This window comes from Leiobunum rupestre, chromosome 1, assembly GCF_980474605.1.
Source record: "Leiobunum rupestre chromosome 1, qqLeiRupe1.1.hap1, whole genome shotgun sequence".
Taxonomy (NCBI): Eukaryota; Metazoa; Arthropoda; class Arachnida; order Opiliones; family Sclerosomatidae; genus Leiobunum; species Leiobunum rupestre.
Window position 1 is genome coordinate 17,874,764 of NC_143384.1, and position 22,387 is coordinate 17,897,150.

Sequence of the window (22,387 nt, forward strand, 5' to 3'; positions counted from 1 at the left end):
GAAGGGGAAGGTTCAGTGAAGGGGAAGGTTCAGTGAAGGGGAAGGTTCAGTGAAGGGGAAGGTTCAGTGAAGGGGAAGGTTCAGTGAAGGGGAAGGTTCAGTGAAGGGGAAGGTTCAGTGAAGGGGAAGGTTCAGTGAAGGGGAAGGTTCAGTGAAGGGGGAGGAGTCAGTGAAGGGGGAGGAGTCACTGAAGGCGTCGGTGAGGGGGAAGGCGTCGGTGAGGGGGAAGGCGTCGGTGAGGGGGAAGGCGTCGGTGAGGGGGAAGGCGTCGGTGAGGGGGAAGGCGTCGGTGAGGGGGAAGGCGTCGGTGAGGGGGAAGGCGTCGGTGAGGGGGAAGGCGTCGGTGAGGGGGAAGGCGTCGGTGAGGGGGAAGGCGTCGGTGAGGGGGAAGGCGTCGGTGAGGGGGAAGGCGTCGGTGAGGGGGAAGGCGTCGGTGAGGGGGAAGGCGTCGGTGAGGGGGAAGGCGTCGGTGAGGGGGAAGGCGTCGGTGAGGGGGAAGGCGTCGGTGAGGGGGAAGGCGTCGGTGAGGGGGAAGGCGTCGGTGAGGGGGAAGGCGTCGGTGAGGGGGAAGGCGTCGGTGAGGGGGAAGGCGTCGGTGAGGGGGAAGGCGTCGGTGAGGGGGAAGGCGTCGGTGAGGGGGAAGGCGTCGGTGAGGGGGAAGGCGTCGGTGAGGGGGAAGGCGTCGGTGAGGGGGAAGGCGTCGGTGAGGGGGAAGGCGTCGGTGAGGGGGAAGGCGTCGGTGAGGGGGAAGGCGTCGGTGAGGGGGAAGGCGTCGGTGAGGGGGAAGGCGTCGGTGAGGGGGAAGGCGTCGGTGAGGGGGAAGGCGTCGGTGAGGGGGAAGGCGTCGGTGAGGGGGAAGGCGTCGGTGAGGGGGAAGGCGTCGGTGAGGGGGAAGGCGTCGGTGAGGGGGAAGGCGTCGGTGAGGGGGAAGGCGTCGGTGAGGGGGAAGGCGTCGGTGAGGGGGAAGGCGTCGGTGAGGGGGAAGGCGTCGGTGAGGGGGAAGGCGTCGGTGAGGGGGAAGGCGTCGGTGAGGGGGAAGGCGTCGGTGAGGGGGAAGGCGTCGGTGAGGGGGAAGGCGTCGGTGAGGGGGAAGGCGTCGGTGAGGGGGAAGGCGTCGGTGAGGGGGAAGGCGTCGGTGAGGGGGAAGGCGTCGGTGAGGGGGAAGGCATCAGTGGGGGGTTCGTTGGGGGGGAGGAGGCTTTGTTAAAGCGCTACTAAGTTACACTCGAAATTTAGTACTTGTTTTTCATAATTGTAATGATTTGAATGAGTTTCCTTGAGGTAAAACTATAAATAGGTTTAATTTGGAAAGAAAGAGTATTGTTAACCAGAAGTGTATAATAAATGTCTTACGACAGAAATATATCAATCTAGGCAATTAATATGAAACATGCTTACACTGCATCGCGGCTCTAAATTTAAGAGCTCCTCACTTTACTTAAAAGTGTAAATTGTAAGAATTACACTGTGTATTGATATTTATTTATTGATAAACTATATTTCCCCGATGAAATAGCATTTGAGAATCAATTTCGATCCGCACTATTTTTAATCAACAGGAGGTTCATGTTTCAAGCGAATAACATAAGCGAGATAGGGATTTTTGGGGTGCATTGAGGGTCTTCACAATTGTTACACAGCCCGTTACAATGGGGATCGATTAAGCTTAAAGCTTGTTTTCCACTAGCGCGCGTCATAATGTTATTTTCTTTACGCGCGTAAAAACGTTTGAACGTTTCAAAGCTGAGAAACGCGTCGTTGCGCGCGCCAGTGGAAAACAAGCATTAAGCTTGGTTTCCACCAACGCGCGTAAGAGCGCGTCATAATGTTAATTTTTTTGTCGCGCGTAAGAATATTTGCACGTTTCAAAGCTGAGTGTCGCTTTTTGACGCGCGCTGGTGGAAACCAAGCTTTAGGCGTAACACGACATTTCAAATTCATTGGCTCGAGGTTTGACGCGAAAAGAATGCGTCGTCATGGTAACGAATAGGCGATCTTCCCGCGCAAAATTACTGTTAGTAGGTTTGTAATAACTAACAGTAGGTTTGTAATAACGGCTGACGAAGGACCGCGGTCCGAAAGCTACCGAAAATAAATTTTATTTTATTTTATTTGACCTCCATGCAGTAGCAGAACTTTTATTAAATTTTACATTAAGATATTCGACCATGGAACAAAATTTTAGTATTTATAAACATATTGTAAGTTTTTGATATACAATAGCAACTGCTTTAAATAAATTTATTGGGTCGGAAAGTGAAAAATTGAAGTAGCTTAAAAGCTGATTCGTATATAGTTTTAAGATATAGATAAAATTATTTGTATCCAGTTCTTGAAATTTTATATCTGAGAATCAAAGGCTTACTGATGTCTAATCTTGAGCTTTACGATGCCAAGAAATATAGCGAACTTTCTGTTGAGGGGGGGTCTTTTTGGCAGGCGTTTTAGCTAATTTTGAAAAAGTCCGTGTGAAGAATTTATTTTTTTGGTTACAACTGTAGAGACTCTAAAAGAGATTTTCTCGAAATACGTTGTAATCATTAATTTAACATCTAATAAATGATGTTGAAAAATTAAACATTAATTTCATAAAGTGTCTTCATTTAATTATCATTTTTCATTTTCAGTTTCACCGGGTTTCATTTTGATTTAGAATTGTAAACGTATTTATAATATTTTTCATTTTAATTGAAGCTATGGATTCCTGTGCATATCAGATCTCCATTATGAATCATTTTTAGCATTTTTTGAAATTACTAAGCTTATAAATTAAAACGTAAAATATGAAGTTATTTTCTAGAATATATATTTCTCAATATAAAATTACGTTTAAAAATAATAATAATAATAATAATAACCACCTTAGGCCTAAGTCACCAAGCGACTTGCGACTTTTAAAGCCATTAATTCAGGTGGCCAGGTAGGAGGGTGGTGGCAAGCCCTTCATGCCACGCGAGCCAACAGCTCCCTACACTCGCTATTACCGTTCACCTCTACAAGTTTTATGGAAGGGGAAACCGAAGAGCTCTTGGGAAACCCCTAAAGCCAGTGGGGAGAGAACTTGCAAACTCAACGCGGAAGGAGTACAGCCAGCTGGGATCGAACATGGCTCCTCTAGTTGCTAGGCGAAAGTGCGAACCACTCCGCCACCCCACTTTGTTATAGATTTTAATTATTTTATAGAATATTGGGATTTTTGAGAATTTTATTATTTTATAGAATATTGGGATTTTTAAGAATTTTATTATTTTATAGAATATTGGAATTTTTAAGAATTTTATTATTTGATAGAATATTGGAATTTTTAAGAATTTTATTATTTGATAGAATATTGGAATTTTTAAGAATTTTATTATTTTATAGAATATTTGGATTTTTAAGAATTTTATTATTTTATAGAATATTGGGATTTTTAAGAATTTTATTATTTTATAGAATATTTGGATTTTTAAGAATTTTATTATTTTATAGAATATTGGTATTTTTAAGAATTTTATTGTTTTATAGAATATTGGGATTTTTAAGAATTTTATTGTTTTATAGAATAATTTGGATTTTTAAGAATTTTATTATTTTATAGAATATTGGGATTTTTAAGAATTTTATTATTTTATAGAATATTGGAATTTTTAAGAATTTTATTATTTTATAGAATATTGGGATTTTTAAGAATTTTATTATTTTATAGAATATTGGAATTTTTAAGAATTTTATTATTTTATAGAATATTTGGATTTTTAAGAATTTTATTATTTTATAGAATATTGGGATTTTTAAGAATTTTATTATTTTATAGAATTTTGGGGTTTTTAAGAATTTTATTATTTTATAGAATTTTGGGATTTTTAAGAATTTTATTACTTTATAGAATTTTGGGATTTTTAAGAATTTTATTATTTTATAGAATTTTGGGATTTTTAAGAATTTTATTTGTTATAGAATATTGGGATTTTTAAGAATTTTATTATTTTATAGAATATTGGGATTTTTAAGAATTTTATTTTGTATAGAACGTTATGATTTTATAGAACATTGGGATTTTATAGAATATTTTATAGAACATTATGGTGTTATAGAATATTTTTATAGAACATTATAATTTTATAGAATATTTTTATAGAACATTATAATTTTTATAGAATATTTTTATAGAACATTATGATTTTATATAGAATATTTTTATAGAACATTATGATGTTATAGAATATTTTTATAGAACATTATGATGTTATAGAATATTTTTATAGAACATTATAATTTTATAGAATATTTTTATAGAACATTATAATTTTATAGAATATTTTTATAGAACCTTATAATTTTATAGAATATTTTTATAGAACATTATAATTTTTATAGAACATTATAATTTTATAGAATATTTTTATAGAACATTATAATTTTATAGAATATTTTTATAGAACATTATGATTTTATATAGAATATTTTTATAGAACATTATGATGTTATAGAATATTTTTATAGAACATTATGATGTTATAGAATATTTTTATAGAAAATTATAATTTTATAGAATATTTTTATTGAAAATTATAATTTTATAGAATATTTTTATAGAACATTATGATGTTATAGAATATTTTTATGGAAAATTATAATTTTATAGAATATTTTGGTAGAAAATTATAATTTTTATAGAATATTTTGATGGAATTTCCTGAAATATATCAATTTCCCCAAATATGAAATGACTTAAAGAAATACCAATCGACGTGTAGGAAAATTCGAACTCGACTCGGGAAGAAATTGTGATAGAAGACAAACAGAAGTGTCGCTTCTTCTTCGTAGGATATTTCGAAGCGGTGGTCTGTCTTTGACGTCTCTTCTGCCGCGGGGGGGGGGGGGGGATGCAGCGAAGTTAAGAGCCGAAGGGTGGGCTAGGAATTGACATTTCTGGATTTGAAGATGCTACCCTTCCATTTCTTTTTATATCGAAGTTGTAGCCAAGAAATCGTACGTGTCTGTATTACATCTAACACATCTAAAAATCTCTACAGGGTGTACGTATTAGTTCCAAAATCCCAACTGCTCCGCCAGGCTTAATATCGCGGCTCTACTTTTTTATTTATTTATTTTTTAAATTTTACATATTGAAATTCGTTTCGGTAACGCCTTTTTCAACCCATTCGAGTTGTACTTTTTTCTTCCTGTATTTTTGGGAAATGGGGAAAAGATTGGGCTTCTAATGGAAAGAATATATTAATATCAATCGTTTTTTTTTTATTTTATTCCTTACGAATTCATTCCTTAAAAATATAGAACTTATCTTCAAAAATAATAATTTTAATTAAAATAAGTTTTTGAAGTGGGGGAGAATGGGTTGTTGATTTAATACATTTTTTAATTTATAGAAATATCTAAATGTTAAAGAGTATTCGTTGATATTCAAGAACGTGTTGAGGCGGTTCTTAGCGTTGCTCTCAATCCAACTCGCAAAACAAAATAATATTATTCGTACTAGCGTAAGTAACATAATACCCCTAAGTATGACATTGGGAAAAACTTTAATACATACTTCCTTCACAGTAACTTTAAAAACAAATTTGAAATATCGCCACTCGGTAGCGGCGCCATGAACTAATCTAAACCCAACTTCCGTTAACATTCTGATAATTTGAACATCGCCATTTTTAGGCTTAATGTGTATTTATCCGCACTAATTTCGTTATCTCCATGGAAACTTTCACAACGGAAGAACTTCAAATTGTATGTATTTTCTCCATCAATATTAAATCTTTATATTGGGCAAACGGTGTTAAATTAGAATTCACAAACCACTCGAAAATTGTGGATTACTAATGCGGTACATTGAGAATTTGAACTCTGACTTCTTTTGGATGACCAATCGAAAAATTACAGTCATAAAGAGGGTGAAACTTCCGGGTTCCAGAGGTGCTAGTCGTTTCACTGATTTATCTTTGGTGAAGAAAGGATGTAGTAAGGAAAATTGCACGGGCAATAAGACAAGTGTCATACTTGGAGGTATTATGTTACTCATGGTACTAGCCAATATTTGATCGCAACGGCGCTGCATTTGAAGCCGAAAAGTTACCATACCCTTCCATTACCGTTGAAAACAAATTCCAACAGACTGAAAATCCATTTCCACCCATTCCCGATATTTCGATTACCGATTCAAAGTTTCGGAACTAGATTGAAATTCTATGACCAAACTCAAAACTACCTTTCTCCATACCAATCATGAAACGAAAAAAAATATCAATCCGATTCTGGCGGTGTTTTCGTAATAAATAAATAAATAAATTTCGTAGATTTCGTTGAATAAAGTAAGTGGTAGTTCTGACTTCTGAGATCAATACTTAATAATAATAAAAAATAATCAGCTAGGCCAATACCAAAGGCATCATCTTAGGCCCAAGTCATCCAGCGACTTTTAATGGCGTAGAATTTGCAAGTTCTCTCCCCATGCACTGGTTAAAGGGGTTTTCCCCCGAGTTCTTCTGCTTCCCCTTTCTAATTAAAACTTGTAGAGGTTAATGGTAATAGTAAGAGTAGGGAGTTATTGGCTCGCGTGGCATGAAGGGTTTTCCACTGCACCCTCCTCCGCATCGCAACCCGGACACCTGAATTAAAGGCATTAAAAGTCGCTAGATGACTTCGGTATTAGCTAAGCTGATTATTATTATTATTAATTCAGTTGCCGGGTTACTACCGTTTTTATTACAAGTTTTTATGGAAAGGGAAATCGAAGAAACAGGGGGGAAAACCCCTCTAACCAGTAATTAATCTTAATAATAAACTGTTTAGTATAAAGGTCGAATATGTAAAATATTTGTTTAAGCTTAGCGTACGTAAAAAAACCGCCGCAATTCAAATCTTTAAACTTGGTGAATAGACCTAAAATAACTTATGAAAATGCTTAAAGGGAGTATAACCCCACCTGTTTGTTAAGGTGCGCTTAGACTATACAGAGTAGCTACCACAAGCCTACCTACCGAGGGGCGGCAAGGAGTTAGTTAGGGTGTATATAACCTTTTTCGGAATTGGGGGCTAAAACCCGATCAAAGTAACTACTTGCCGCCACACGCTAGGAAGGCTTGTGCAAGCTACTCGGTATAGTCTAAGCGCACCCTACCAAACAAGAGGGGTTATATTCTGTCTGTACCCCGGAATTCCGGCCTTTGAAATATCAGACGACAAAGAAATCCTAAAAAAAGGCATATCCTTAGGGGATTATTTTAAATTAGAGAAAAGGCTTTGATCGAAATGGAAGTAATGTAAACAGGAATTTATATTCGTATACACTAGGAATGTGTAAGGAAGGCTATGAGGATTATCCTAGAAACGGGCTTCGTTTACTGCCGAGATTTTGCTGGCGATGGAGGAAGATAGTGGCTGGACTCGGCTCCTAGTCGACGTTAAGCCTCGTCTGAAATACAAGTTCACTTGCCTCCTTTGCTATTTTTTAACCATCTGAATACACGAATTTACGCGATCAGTTTAGTAAAGAACGGGACAAATTCTGCAAGATCTTCAGTGTGAGAACCAATCGGATTTCTCAAATTCATTTTCTGTTAAGTCAATAGATTTTTGCATAAAATACGGGAGGTCACGTGTAAATGTTTTTTTACGCCACTAGCTATAGTTATTAGGTGGTTTCTTTTCGCCTGTTCTCGGACTAAAAGTGTACTCTTTTTACCCTAGAACGTTTTATTCGTCTGTTCCTGGCATTATAATTAATCCGCAGTCAGCCATTTTGGAAAAACGTTTTTTCACAGAATCGGAGTAAAATGACGTCATAGCCTTACCCTTCTTACCCTACTCCGAAATCCCGGAACAAGTGAAAAGAGACCACCTTTTGACGACAGAGAGCGCGCGCGGGAGTCGATAAAGATTTTGGAATTTGAAGTCCACGTGCGAAACGCGCGTGCCAAAAAAGTACTAAAAGCTTAAGCTCGTGACGCCTAGGAGCAACAAATACAACACCCCACACAAGGAGAACGCAACCCGTCAAAACTCGAGGATTTTCTCGCGTACGTTTTTCATTGGCTAGACGCTTTAGCCCTTGCTGCCGTCGGAAGGGGAAAATTCGGAAATTGTCTCCCCCCCCGCTCGTAAAACGTTCAGCGTAAAGGATCGTGACGCTCGTCCAATGAAATTCGTACACAACACTGCGTTAGCGTGTTTAAAGGCTAGTTGCGTTCTCCTTGTGTTTGTTGCTCCTAGGTGACGCGGAGAAATTTTTTTAATACTTTTAATTTGTAGTTCTTTCTATAAAGTAACGTGGCCTTCTGGTTTCAATCTTACGTCACAGTCTCTTACTTTAGCAAGTGTACGAGCGCGCGCTACACTCGCCATCTGGAGGAATATAGGGCTACGTTCAGTGAAGCTTAACGGTCTTATACCGTTTTACGTTTGCGTTGATTCTGTTGAGACTTTTTATTCTGGCCTGTTGAACGCTTTTTTACGATTGTTGTAATTTTTATAAAATCTCGTCTGCTGTGTCGTCCGCAGCTAGCCTTCCCGCGTGCTGTGATGTCACGATTCCGTTTAACAACGAAGAAACCGGCTGGAAGAGCAGGTTCAAATGTTTCAGCAACGCTACGTCATACCGGAAATGAAAAAAAGCGTACAGTAGAAAACCGGGCTGCGTTCAGCAGCAGTCAACGGAAAAAAACCCGATGGATTTGATATTTTCCACCGATGAGCTTTTTCGTCATAATGACGTCGTAAGTTGCTGAACGCTTTTATCCAGTCATCGGTGTTTTTAAAATGGCGTAGCTTTTATAGTAGTTTTACGTCAGAAATGACGTCAGTCATCGGAAAAACCGACTCTTCCAACCGATGACTTCGGTGAGTAACCGATGACTATCGTGACGTCAAAACCGGAAACGCGACAAAGCGCACAGTAGGAAACCGATGTCACCGATTAGTAATCGGTCAGTCCGATGAGCTCTGCTGAACGTACCCGCGGTTCCGAAATCCTGCAACGTTTAATTTGTTGCAAGCTACTGAACGTAGCCCATGTTTCACTAGCGCGCGTGCAAATCGCTCGTGCGAAGTATAAAGCTGTGTCTTGTGACGCAAGAGCAACATTTTAACAAGTTGGGCAAAACCACTTTTTATTTTATAAAATCAACTATTTCTTTTATTGTTTTAATTTATGGAAACATCTACTTTCCGAGTTCTTCTCATGTACAAGGTGGCCACTAAAAAAACTATCCAGGGCGAATACAGGGTTGCCACACGTCAGGGAAAACAGGGAAATCAGGGAAAAGTCAATGAATTTGAAAATGGGCCTAAAAAGTCAGGGAAATGTCAGGGAATTTTAAGAATTGATAAAAAATCAGGGAATTCAATTTTATCTGGGCACTTTTTGAAGGTAATTTAACTCTAGATCTATGACAAATTCCACGATTATCATTTATTTCCTTGACAGTTTGGCTAATTTTTTCAACATTGCAATAACCTTTTTACTGAAAAATAAGTCTATATAAATTTATTAACTTCTGATAAAAGTAAAATATAAAAGAAAAATTTTGACCTTAATAAGTCAGGGAAAATCTCTTAAAATGGTCAGGGAAAACAGGGAATAGTCAGGGAATTAGAATCTGAAAATTTTGTGGCAACCCTGTAATAATTAAGATCTGTTTTTGATAGGGGTTTTTAATTTTTAGGTCACGTACTTCACGCGGGGGGGGGGGGGGACTTTTAGAACTGAAACTATTTATGACCTTGAACCAGATCTTCAAGGTCATTGAAAATTTATATCGATAACCGTTAGGTTTTTGACACTAGGTTCCAATTATAAAAATGTGTGCCATCAAATTTTATGACCAAGTGGCTTTGAACCGATTTAAATTGACCAATCATAATTCAAGAAAACAAACACCAAAAACAAAAATATATACAGGAGAGTCGAACCAAAGAATGTTGAAAATTTCAAAGCCTTCTGTACGCAAAATGTAACAAAATAATGGACAATTTAAATAATTAGTAAAAATTAAATAAATTTTCTTGTTTTTCTGATGGCTTAAGAGATAAAAAAACCAAACTACAAAAAAATCGTACCGTAAAATGCTTGTATAGCCAGGGGGCACAGTGGGCACGTGCCCCCTACTAAATGTATGGTTGTACAATTTTATTTTACATATTTTTATATTTTCAATAACCTTACCGCCATCTATCGGCATTCAACATAACTATTAGGATCGTACTTGTCACAACAAAGGAAAGCCTAAGCTAGCTGACGTCATAGGGTCACCGAGGTTACGCTAAGGTATGACGTCAAAATTCCATCCTCGTCTGCTTTTTGGTCTAACTGCGCATGCGTCAGATATTATTGAAACTTCCTTATTGTGTGCCACCCTCAGAACCAAAATTCTGGCTACGCTAATGACGTATTCATTTTCCTTACAATTACAGAAGATTTTAATTTCTAAAATTGTAAAATTAATGATGTAATTGAAGACATTGCCCAAATAGCAACCACCGACGTAGTTTAATTAAGAGCCTCGATATACCGGAGTTCCCAATCCCGCCTCGGATTGCATTATTAATCAATATGAACTTAAGGCCGTGGGTTTCACCAATTCGATCGATGTTGGCTTGTAGGCCGATCTCGCGGGACTGGAGCCTCCTGGCGGTGGGAGATTCCCAAGTTACAATATATTCTCAATAAAGTTCTCGCTTTACTTAAACGGATAATAGAAATTGAACTCAGTTACTATGGCAATGAGCCTTTGAGAAGACTAAAGGAAAATGTGTCCCACGCTTCGATAGAAATCAAATTTATGTGAAAATTAAAGCAGGGTTTTTCCACTTTTACGAGGTTGCATAACGACGGTATACTAGTAATAAAACGCGTGTCCCGCAATAAGTCAGATCACAGACCATGTTGTCAGAATTTATAGCCCGGTGTACCGGTAAGAAAAGAACCACACCACCGGAGGCCTATCATCAGAATGCCCTACGCCAGCGTCCACAAGCCCGGACAGGTGACAAAACCAGCATGGGTAGCAGAACCCCACTACTGATGGTCGCACCCTCGACGCAAGCCGCTCAACCCAGCAGAAGGTGCAACAATGGGACGACCAGCCCGCCGCTTCGCACACAGCAGTGGGATAGAGAACGGATGCTCTAGCAACAGATCACAGACCACCTACCCCGAGAGGGACATGTATCGCTGAGTAGTAATTTAAATTTTTTTAAATCTCGAATGTGATCTCGGCTTTTTTAGAGCGCGCCATCTCACGGCCAGTAGAGGCAGTTTTTAAAGTACAAATACGTCACGCACGACAAAAAAAATGTATTGTAGAAACTAGTTCGCGCACGACTACTTTTATTTCGTAAAATAAAGAATTTTCACGCGCTATTTTCTGTTTGCTGTATCAAAAGCCGCATCACTTTTGATACAACTTTTTCCTTGAGGTAGGTGGTCCGTGGTCAGACTTTCTCTCCCCTCATGATTATCTATCAACAGCGCCCTCTGTTGTAGTTAACTAGAAGCTCGTGAAAAAATAAGACAACATTGTTAATTGTGAAAATAATTTAATATAATATGTTTACTTTCGTAATTTAAAATTATATTTTCAGTTAATATTTATTTTAAATGAGGAAGATTTCTACTCAGACTATACTGAAGATGGCGCCATACGAGATTATGGGACTTTTAAACATCTATTTAATGGAACGTTCTAATTGAAAAGTGATACCAAGCGGGTAACGCGCGCCATTATTAAATAGATTCGGGTAAGTCCCTATTGCCGTGTGGTGCCATCTTCAGTTTAGTCGGTGCAACAATATATCTTATTATGGCTATATTATTAAAAATGTTAATAAATAGGTTACCAAGATGGCAATCGAAGAGGGGAAATTTAGGGAAAACCAATCTGACTTAAGCTCTTGATCCGAAAGCTTCCGTTATCCAACCTCCAAACGTTAAATAGCCTTGTTAAAAGTTGAAATTTAAGATTATTTCTAATATCACAATTAGGTTTGCTTTCCGCTATCCAAATAAACGTTTGAAAAATAAATAAATTATTGAAAAATAATTTTTTTTTATTCAACTCTATTTCCGTGGCAAGGAAATTCTAAAGTACGTTGGTAAAAACATATGACGTGGAAAAACGATAATGTGTAATTTTTAATTCAGTTTTAAGTTAGCTTTAAATAAATTTGTAAAATGATAATTTAAATGATAATAATAAATTTTCCTAATTAATTTGAGCTTTACCTAAATATTATTATTAATGTGTAATTTTTAATTTAGTTTTAAGTTAGTTTTAAATAAATTTGTAAAATGATAATTTAAATAATAATATATTTTCCTAATTCATTTGAGCTTAACCTAGATATTATTATTAATGTGTAATTTTTAATTTAGTTTTAAGTTAGCTTTAAATAAATTTGTAAAATGATTATTTTAATGATAATAATATATTTTCATAGTTCATTTGAGCTTTACATAGATATAATTTTTTTCGGTACGAAATTAGCTTAGAAGAAGAAATTGATTAAAATTAAAAAATTATAATTCGTCAATTTCCAAAATCAATTTCTTCAGATGACAAGCTAAAGAAATTATATTATATTTCACGCGTGTTTAATGTTTAGGTAGAAATCTTTCCTATTTCTGACACCAAGCGGCGCTGCTCTAAAAGAACGAAGCTCGCTATCTAGATTCCCGTCCAGCAGTTTGTTTGTCCAAGGTCTTAGGTTTTTAAGACTTCCAGACGAGTCCTATAAAACGCAGGTTTTATTAAACCAAAGTTTATCTTTCGGTATAAAAAGTCCGTCGTGATTAACGAAACTGAGTCTAAAACCCGGTTTAATAAGCCTCGACTGAAATGGGTATTAGGCACAGACAGATAGAGCTGTTCTTCCTTATTCTAATTAAAAATATTGATTGATTATTTTTTATCCACCGTTTCTCAAAACCTTCAAAAAATATATCCTCCTTTTAAATAATGACGTCACCCACTAATCAGACTGTCAACGCCCCCTATCAAGTTTGTTTTAATTTAAGGGGTTGGCAGCCTCCATCTCAAACTCCTCCACTCGAGATAATTGGGATACCCTCCCGTCCATTCAGCCCCTGCGAGAGCGCTTTCCTTACGCGCTCGTTCCAAAATCCGCTGCCCCCCCCCTCCCCATTTTATTCCTTTGAAAGACTCTCAGAACCTGTGGACTTTTATTTTCTAAAGGATCCGGACGGGGGAAGGGGTTGGAGATGGGAAGGGGGGAAGGTAGAGTGGCGTTGCTATGACGACGTCTCGTGCCAATTTTTTTTATATCCTCGCGCGATTCCCTCGTGATTCGTTACGTCAAAGAGCGCGCGCCCGTTCTAACGGCGTTATACCGAAAGCCAAAGCCAAGCAAGTCGAGATACTTTCGAAATAAAAATCTAAATACGAATCCAAGAGTATTTCTACATTACGCTGATTTTACTGAAGTATTTTTAACCTACTGCTTTTTAGTGCATTTTCATTTATTCGTTTACTTTACGGTCATAATTGCAGATTTACAACCTGATTTTCTAAACTCGAGGGGGTAGTCATTCGTAAAGTCTTTGTACACCTGCATGATTTTCGAAAATCATTCGTTTATTTATCATAATTTCTACGTTAATTCCGTGATTTTCTTAAGCGATTCCCCATGATTACCTACGATTTGTACACCTGATTACTAAAGTGACTACCGAGCCTCGTCTAAAATAGCGGTGGTTTTTTTGGACTTGCTTGACTTTTACCCTCAGGAAGGCGCTATTTGAAGCATTTTTTATTCATACCAAAAAAAAAAGAAAGGAAAAAAGACAGCAGAGCAAATAAAATTAGTAAGTTTCCTGTTTCAAACGTACGTTTGAATCTGCCGCTTTGGGATTTTTTTGTCTATCTCTGATAAAGGTCAATTTGTTTTGAATTCGCCGATTTTGGTAGCTTCCAAAGGCGTTTTATGAATAAAAGATTTCCCCTTTGTTTACGAAATCTAACGAGCGAGTTTCAAATTGACTTCATGAGTACGTAAATATTTAACAAAAAAGACAATTTTTATTGTTTGGGAGATTTGTTTTTACATAAATGTTAAATTTTTATTTAACATTTTATTATAAAATATTTACTCAAAACAATGTTTTTTTTTGTTTAAAATTATTTTCATTATTTTAAACTTGTTTTTAAACAAACTATTAAAAACAAAAAACAATAATGAAATTTTAAATTTTTACGAAAGTTATCTCAAATAAAAATTTAGCTTTGCAATTAATTTTATAGCTATATAATAACCCAAAGTTATCTCTATACTGAAATTTATTTAACGTATTTATTAGTAACGTATTTACCATAAGTATGAAACTACATATTATAGTAGAATAATTGTATATTTTATTCAGATTTTAGACGCTAGGGGGCTCTGTGCCGAAATGAACCTCGATTGCGCAATAACTCTGAAAATCATTTCCGTGTTTGTTTAAGGTCCACAATCGTTTCAAAAAGTTCGACCAAATTTAAGTTAGCTCCTCCCTTCCGTCACGTGACTCAGACATACATTGCCGCTTCACAAAACACGTGATTCTGCACCTCTACCCCAAAAATTCAAACGGTTCAGTAGCCCTTTAATAGTCATACGTAAATATTGTTACGTTTTTATGACTGAAACATTTTTAGTAACTTATTATAAATGTATAATAATAATAATAATCAACTATACTAATAGCTAATGCACCACCTTAGGCCCAAGTCATCAAGTTACTTTTAATGCCTTTATCTCAGGTGACCGGGTTAATTGTGAGGGGTAAGACAGTCTCAGATAATCTGTACACCGAGTTCGTGCATTTAGCACTGTTAAAGGTACATATTTTCAAGAGTTCGCGAGTTCCATTTAGCACTGTCAAAGGTACGGCAGTGTACACCGAGTTCGCAGTGTCTTACCCCTCGGTTAATTGCGTAGGAGGGTGGTGGAAAGCCCTTCATGCCACGCGAGAAAACACTAACTATTAACGTTAACCTCCACAAGTTTCTATGGAAAGGGGAAACCGAAGAGCTCGTGGTAAAACCCCTCTAACCAAATAAATATACTTATCTAGCTACTTTTAATGCCTTTAAATCCGGTGGCAATGGGTAGGAGGGTGGTGGAAAGCCCTTCATGCCAAGCGATCCAACAGCTCCCTACACTCACTATTATCGTTAACCTAAACCAGTTTTTATGGAAATGGGAACCCGAAGAACTCGGGGAAAAACACCTCTAACCAGATAGAGATAAAGATGAAAATAGTACAATTTTTACTTGAAAAAATTGTCGGTGAAAAAAAGGGGTATTGAATCTGAAACTATCGTGGCCAGATATTTAGACGGCGCTAATTAAGCTGAAATAATTAGGTTAGAAGAAACCACCTATGGACTGTGCGAAGGATGATAAAATACGCGAAAAAGTAGATTAGTCCATAATTAAAAGGGATAATATAGCTAAATCCTAAACAAATTTGAAGAAATTAAAAAAACTTACTAATAACTCGTACTAATAGGTCTTCGAGCAAACAAAAAACGCGAATCTCGGATCAAATAGATCTTCGAGTAATAAACTACATAAAAACTAAATAAAATAGCCAGAAATTCCAGATAGAGATAAAGATAAAAATTGTACAATTTTTACTTGAAAAAATTGTCGGTGAAAAAAGGGGAAATTGAATCTGAAACTATCGTGGCCAGATTTTTAGACGGCGCTAATTAAGCCGAAATAATTAGGTGCGAGTAACTAAAATACTTCCCTGAAATGATCCGGGTTTAACTGCGCGTGTCTAATCCCTATACTCGCGGAGAGACCAATTTATCTCAATAGCACCTTCACAGTTAAAGTGTAGGGGTGAATTCTATACGCAATCGATACTATGAACCCTCTTTCAATTTAAATTGCCGATCAGTGCGCCTGTTTCTAATGGTGTTTTGATGAGACTTTTCGAAAATCAAAATATCCGATTTCGAACTTTAAAGGCCTTGTTATCGCTCCATTTTGGAAGAGTATATAAATATACCTCTTAAGCCTTGGTAGTTCTCTCATTTTGAGCGGTATTGTTTTCATTTTGAGCGAAATCGAGCGTTGACATTTATTTTTAAAAGCAGCTCACAACGAAAATGAGAGACAATTTTAGTCGAGTAAAAATATCATCGCGCTCAAATATGAGCGAAAAGATGAGCAAAAATATCATCGCGCTCAAAAAAGTTCGCAAAAAACGATCATAAATATCATCGCGCTCAAATATGATCGAAAAACGAGCAAAAATATCATCGCGCTCAAAAAAGAGCGAAAAGTGGGGGCAAAAATATCATCGCGCTCAAAAAAGAGCGAAAAAGACGAGCAAAAATATCATCGTGCTCAAAAAAGAGCGAAAAAGACGAGCAAAAATATCATCGCGCTCAAAAAGAGCGAAAAAGACGAGCAAAAATATCATCGTGCTCAAAAAAGAGCGAAAAAGACGAGCAAAAATATCATCGCGCTCAAAAAAGAGCGAAAAAGACGAGCAAAAATATCATCGCGCTCAAAAAAGAGCGAAAAAGACGAGCAAAAATATCATCGTGCTCAAAAAAGAGCGAAAAAGACGAGCAAAAATATCATCGCGCTCAAAAAAGAGCGAAAAAGACGAGCAAAAATATCATCGCGCTCAAAAAAGAGCGAAAAAGACGAGCAAAAATATCATCGCGCTCAAAAAAGAGCGAAAAAGACGAGCAAAAATATCATCGCGCTCAAAAAAGAGCGAAAAAGACGAGCAAAAATATCATCGCGCTCAAAAAAGAGCGAAAAAGACGAGCAAAAATATCATCGCGCTCAAAAAAGAGCGAAAAAGACGAGCAAAAATATCATCGCGCTCAAAAAAGAGCGAAAAAGACGAGCAAAAATATCATCGCGCTCAAAAAAGAGCGAAAACGACGAGCAAAAATATCATCGCGCTCAAAAAAGAGCGAAAAAGACGAGCAAAAATATCATCGCGCTCAAAAAAGAGCGAAAAAGACGAGCAAAAATATCATCGTGCTCAAAAAAGAGCGAAAAAGACGAGCAAAAATATCATCGCGCTCAAAAAAGAGCGAAAAAGACGAGCAAAAATATCATCGCGCTCAAAAAAGAGCGAAAAAGACGAGCAAAAATATCATCGCGCTCAAAAAAGAGCGAAAAAGACGAGCAAAAATATCATCGCGCTCAAAAAAGAGCGAAAAAGACGAGCAAAAATATCATCGCGCTCAAAAAAGAGCGAAAAAGACGAGCAAAAATATCATCGCGCTCAAAAAAGAGCGAAAAAGACGAGCAAAAATATCATCGCGCTCAAAAAAGAGCGAAAAAGACGAGCAAATATATCATCGCGCTCAAAAAAGAGCGAAAAAGACGAGCAAAAATATCATCGCGCTCAAAAAAGAGCGAAAAAGACGAGCAAAAATATCATCGCGCTCAAAAAAGAGCGAAAAAGACGAGCAAAAATATCATCGCGCTCAAAAAAGAGCGAAAAAGACGAGCAAAAATATCATCGCGCTCAAAAAAGAGCGAAAAAGACGAGCAAAAATATCATCGCGCTCAAAAAAGAGCGAAAAGTGGGAGCAAAAATATCATCGCGCTCAAAAAAGAGCGAAAAAGACGAGCAAAAATATCATCGCGCTCAAAAAAGAGCGAAAAAGACGAGCAAATATATCATCGCGCTCAAAAAAGAGCGAAAAAGACGAGCAAAAATATAATCGCGCTCAAAAAAGAGCGAAAAAGACGAGCAAAAATATCATCGCGCTCAAAAAAGAGCGAAAAAGACGAGCAAAAATATCATCGCGCTCAAAAAAGAGCGAAAAGTGGGAGCAAAAATATCATCGCGCTCAAAAAAGAGCGAAAAAGACGAGCAAAAATATCATCGCGCTCAAAAAAGAGCGAAAAGTGGGAGCAAAAATATCATCGCGCTCAAAAAAGAGCGAAAAAGACGAGCAAAAATATCATCGCGCTCAAAAAAGAGCGAAAAAGACGAGCAAAAATATCATCACGCTCAAAAAAGAGCGAAAATACCGACGCTCAAAACTGAGTTATAATTGTACAGCAATATTGTCCTCACGAGGGCTAGTATTGGGCTCCTCCAATGGAATCATTCGTGTTTTTTTATTGTCGTCTGCCATTTGTCGTATGAAATTTCGAAATTATATTTAGCCTGTCAAAATGATTATGTTCTTTTGGATAAAAACGAAAATGTGCTAGCTGATATTTCAATAATAGCCATATTAAACACTAAACAGAGAGAGATCTCAAAGTTCGCGCTTCAGTGACGTCAAAGAATAACTCAATTTCATTGATTGAATTTCAAATAGTTGTAATTAGAACCTAGCGCCGCCGACCCAACGCCGCCGCCGCCGACGATATATTTTGTTCCCGCCGCCGCCGCCACAGTGTTTCGAAATCGACTTTTTAGTGACAAAATTAAAAATCAACTCAATATAATAAATGTATATACAGGGTCTTTTTTTTTGCTCGGAAAAGTGTTTTTTTTCAAAAACTATTTATAGTACCGATTTCAAATTTGGAAGGTCAATTCTCTATACCGGGGGACATCAGTTTGAGAAATTTGAGCGTTTTCGGTAATGTTTTTCACCAATTTTGAAAAATTATTTTTCGACCACTAGGTGCGAGATAAAAAAATTCTATTATAAAGTTGTAGGCCGTCATCGAAAACCCTTAAAAATTGTTCACTCGACGAAAAACAATTTATTTATCAGTGAAAATTCGAGCTTGAAAAATTTACAAGTTGGTGAAGCCAAATAACGATTGTTTGAAACGATAATTGAAACCGAATTACCTAATCCAGTTGAAACTTTGGTTAAAAAAACGACCGGATTTAAAAAACACGAGGCTATAGGTCAATCCTAAACATGCATTGGGTATTTAAAGGAAAACTTTGGGAGATTATTATCAGTGTTTGATAATATTTCGAACAATGCCTCATTATTCAGTAGCTGAGCGTACCGAGATAGTTGCCATTTACTATGGAGAAGCAGCGCAAAACGTTAGAAGAGTGACTGAAATCTTCGCAGAAAGACATCCAAATGGAGCACCATCTGTAAATACAGTAAGACGAGCAATTCACGATTTCAATCAATTTGGTAACTTGCAACCTAGGTTTCGCGGATTGGGTCAACCGGATTTAGACTTCGAGAACAATGTACTCGCGTACTTTGTGGCATATCCTCGTCACAGTTGCGCTAACGCCGCTGCTGATTTAGGTTGTTCTGCAAATCGTGTGTGGAAAATTCTTCGTAAGAATCGCTATCACCCATACAGAGCTACGCTCCACCAAGGACTAATTGACGGAGACCATCAAAGACGTTATGAATTTAGCAACTGGTTACTAAATGCTGTCCAAGAAGATAGACAATTTTTGCGCCATGTTTTGTTCTCCGACGAAGCGTCATTTTCTAGAGATGGGCCCTTTAATCATCAAAACAGCCATCTTTGGTCTGACATCAACCCACATTGGGGTTTTGAATATCATCACCAGGTTCAATTTGAACGGGTCAATGTTTGGGTTGGACTTGTTGGAAACCGTTTGATTGGTCCCTTTTTCCAGCCGACGAACCTCAACGGCCAAAGGTATTTACATTTTCTACAGAACGAACTGAGTGACGCAATCGACGACCTTCCATTGGCTGAAAGACGTCAGTTGTGGTTTCAGCAAGATGGCGCCCCTCCGCATTTTTCCCGGCAAGTAACTGAGCACCTCAACAACGAGTTTCCTGAAAGGTGGATAGGGAGAAATGGTCCAGTGCATTGGCCAGCAAGATCACCTGACCTAACACCGCTGGATTATTTTCTCTGGGGATTCGTTAAAGCAAAGGTATACGCCACGCCCATTGAAACTAGGGAGGAACTCATTAGACGAATAATCAGTGCTTGCCGAGACGTCACACCAGAAATGGTAGAGAAAGCGTTTGAGAACTTAATTGTCCGCGCACAAACCTGTGTTGCAGCCAATGGTGATATTATTGAAAATGTTTTGTAATAATTTATGTGAATAAAATATCTGCATTTAAAAACCAAACGTGTACATTTGTTCAAGTGTGAAAACTCTACTACGTTTGTATTAGACTTGTTCCCTTTTCAATTATCGTTTCAAACAATCGTAATTTGGCTTCACCAACTTGTAAATTTTTCAAGCTCGAATTTTCACTGATAAATAAGTTGTTTTTCGTCGAGTGAACAATTTTTAAGGGTTTTCGATGACGGCCTACAATTTTATAATAGAAATTTTTTATCTCGCACCTAGTGGTCGAAAAATAATTTTTCAAAATTGGTGAAAAACATTACCGAAAACGCTCAAATTTCTCAAACTGATGTCCCCCGGTATGGAGAATTGACCTTCCAAATTTGAAATCGGTACTATAAATAGTTGTTGAAAAAAAACACTTTTCCGAGCAAAAAAAAAGACCCTGTATATTTTGAATTGTTGTTAAAAGTTGTATCCGAAAATATAAATTATATTTCGCTACCTGCCACCAGAGGGCCAAACGTTTCCTACATGGAATTCCATAGAATTTATTTTTGCAAAGCGTGTATAGAACTATGTTATACATAAATTTAAAATTTGATAAAATTCGGTTGAACAGATCTTCTGTAAAATGCAATCAAAGGGCCAATTTTGACCAAAATACGGCTTTTTCTAAAGGCTTTTTATCCAAAAGTTGCAAGTTGTTGCAAAATATTTCATTACTGTCTTGTAGAACCGTTCCCGTAGGATAACTTGCAAAAAACCCGAGCACCAATCCCCTCCAAGTTTTTAAGTTATATCAAGTTTTATCACGTTTAAAAATATTTCTTGAAATATCTAATTCATGGTGTCTCTGTACATTTGTTTGCCTTTTCGTTACTAAAAAACCTACTACTAAGGAGAAATACCTAGCTTATTCTAATATTAGTAGGATTTTGGCGTGCCTGGCTTCAAATAGGTTCGAACTAGCTAGGGGATTCTCCTTCGTAGTAGTAATGAAATATTTTGCAACAACTTGCAACTTTTGGATAAAAAGCCTTTAGAAAAAGCCGTATTTTGGTCAAAATTGGCCCTTTGATTGCATTTTACAGAAGATCTGTTCAACCGAATTTTATCAAATTTTAAATTTATGTATAACATAGTTCTATACACGCTTTGCAAAAATAAATTCTATGGAATTCCATGTAGGAAACGTTTGGCCCTCTGGTGGCAGGTAGCGAAATATAATTTATATTTTCGGATACAACTTTTAACAACAATTCAAAATATATATACATTTACTATATTGAGTTGATTTTTAATTTTGTCACTAAAAAGTCGATTTCGAAACACTGTGCCGCCGAATCTTTTTGAGTTTTCTTACGTAACTTTATTTTATTTCTTTCAAAAACATTTTGTATTTTTTTTTGTAATTTTCTAAAGGGGGGGGGACATTTTTCCCCTACATACAGCCGCCGCCGAAAAAAATCAACGCCGCCTAGATTTTTTTTTAAAAATTGGCAAACGCCGCCGCCAACCGAAATTAAATCGGCGCTAGAGTTTTACTTAGGGGGTCATAGTCTAATCCCCCCCTCAGCATTAGAAAGGGGAAGGAAAACCGCCACCGTAGCGAATGAATAAATATTTTAATTAAAACTTTATTTTAAACAAGACGTTTCGAGCCGAGGCTCTTCTTCAGTCGTTCGTTAGTTTTAATTTGATTTAAAATTTCACCACGCGCCATATTCAAGTTCTAATATCACGTGAGCAGAAGGTCAACGGGTTTAAAAAAAAACCAAAAGTTTTTCTGATTATAACAATTTACGTGTGTAATAAAATCAATGTAACCGATAAATCCAAAGTATATGTAAGTCAGTGTGAATTATTAAAATAGAAATATAAATATAAATTTTTTTAAATCACAATATTACTCCAATTAGTTACTTCCTGACATCCTTTATCTAAATTTAAATTACCTAGTTTACGAATATACAATCCTTGTTTAAAATAAAGTTTTATCTTCTAATACCATGCCGTTTTCTCTGAATTAAACATAATTTCTACTAATATTCACCATGGTAAATAATAAGTTTAATATATATAATATTTTAATTACCTTCCAAAAATACAAAGGTCCCTTTCAAAACGGGGAGGAGTTCATATGAGGAAGTATATTAAATTTAAAATACAAAATATATATACACAAATATTTACAAAAGAAAAATGATTTTTAATATTTAGTTGTTAGTTGGGAAGCACAGCAATAGGGGCCTGTCTATCCAGACGCGGATTTCCCCAATTTTGGAGCAAGTTTTTTGTTTAGTTTATCAGGTTATAGTCTAGGGTAGATTCTGGGTCTAAAGCTAGGCATCTTGAAAAAAAGGTCGTCGAGGAGCATCCTAGGTTATTGTTGACGCGCCACACAAGGGACAC

At 37.0% G+C, this 22,387-nt stretch overlaps 1 protein-coding gene across 2 annotated transcripts in view; it reads right to left on the reverse strand.

Moving 5' to 3' along the window:
• Positions 1-22,387, reverse strand: part of LOC149961229 (uncharacterized) — a 283,129-nt gene that overhangs the window by 68,517 nt on the left and 192,225 nt on the right. The window lies entirely within an intron of this gene.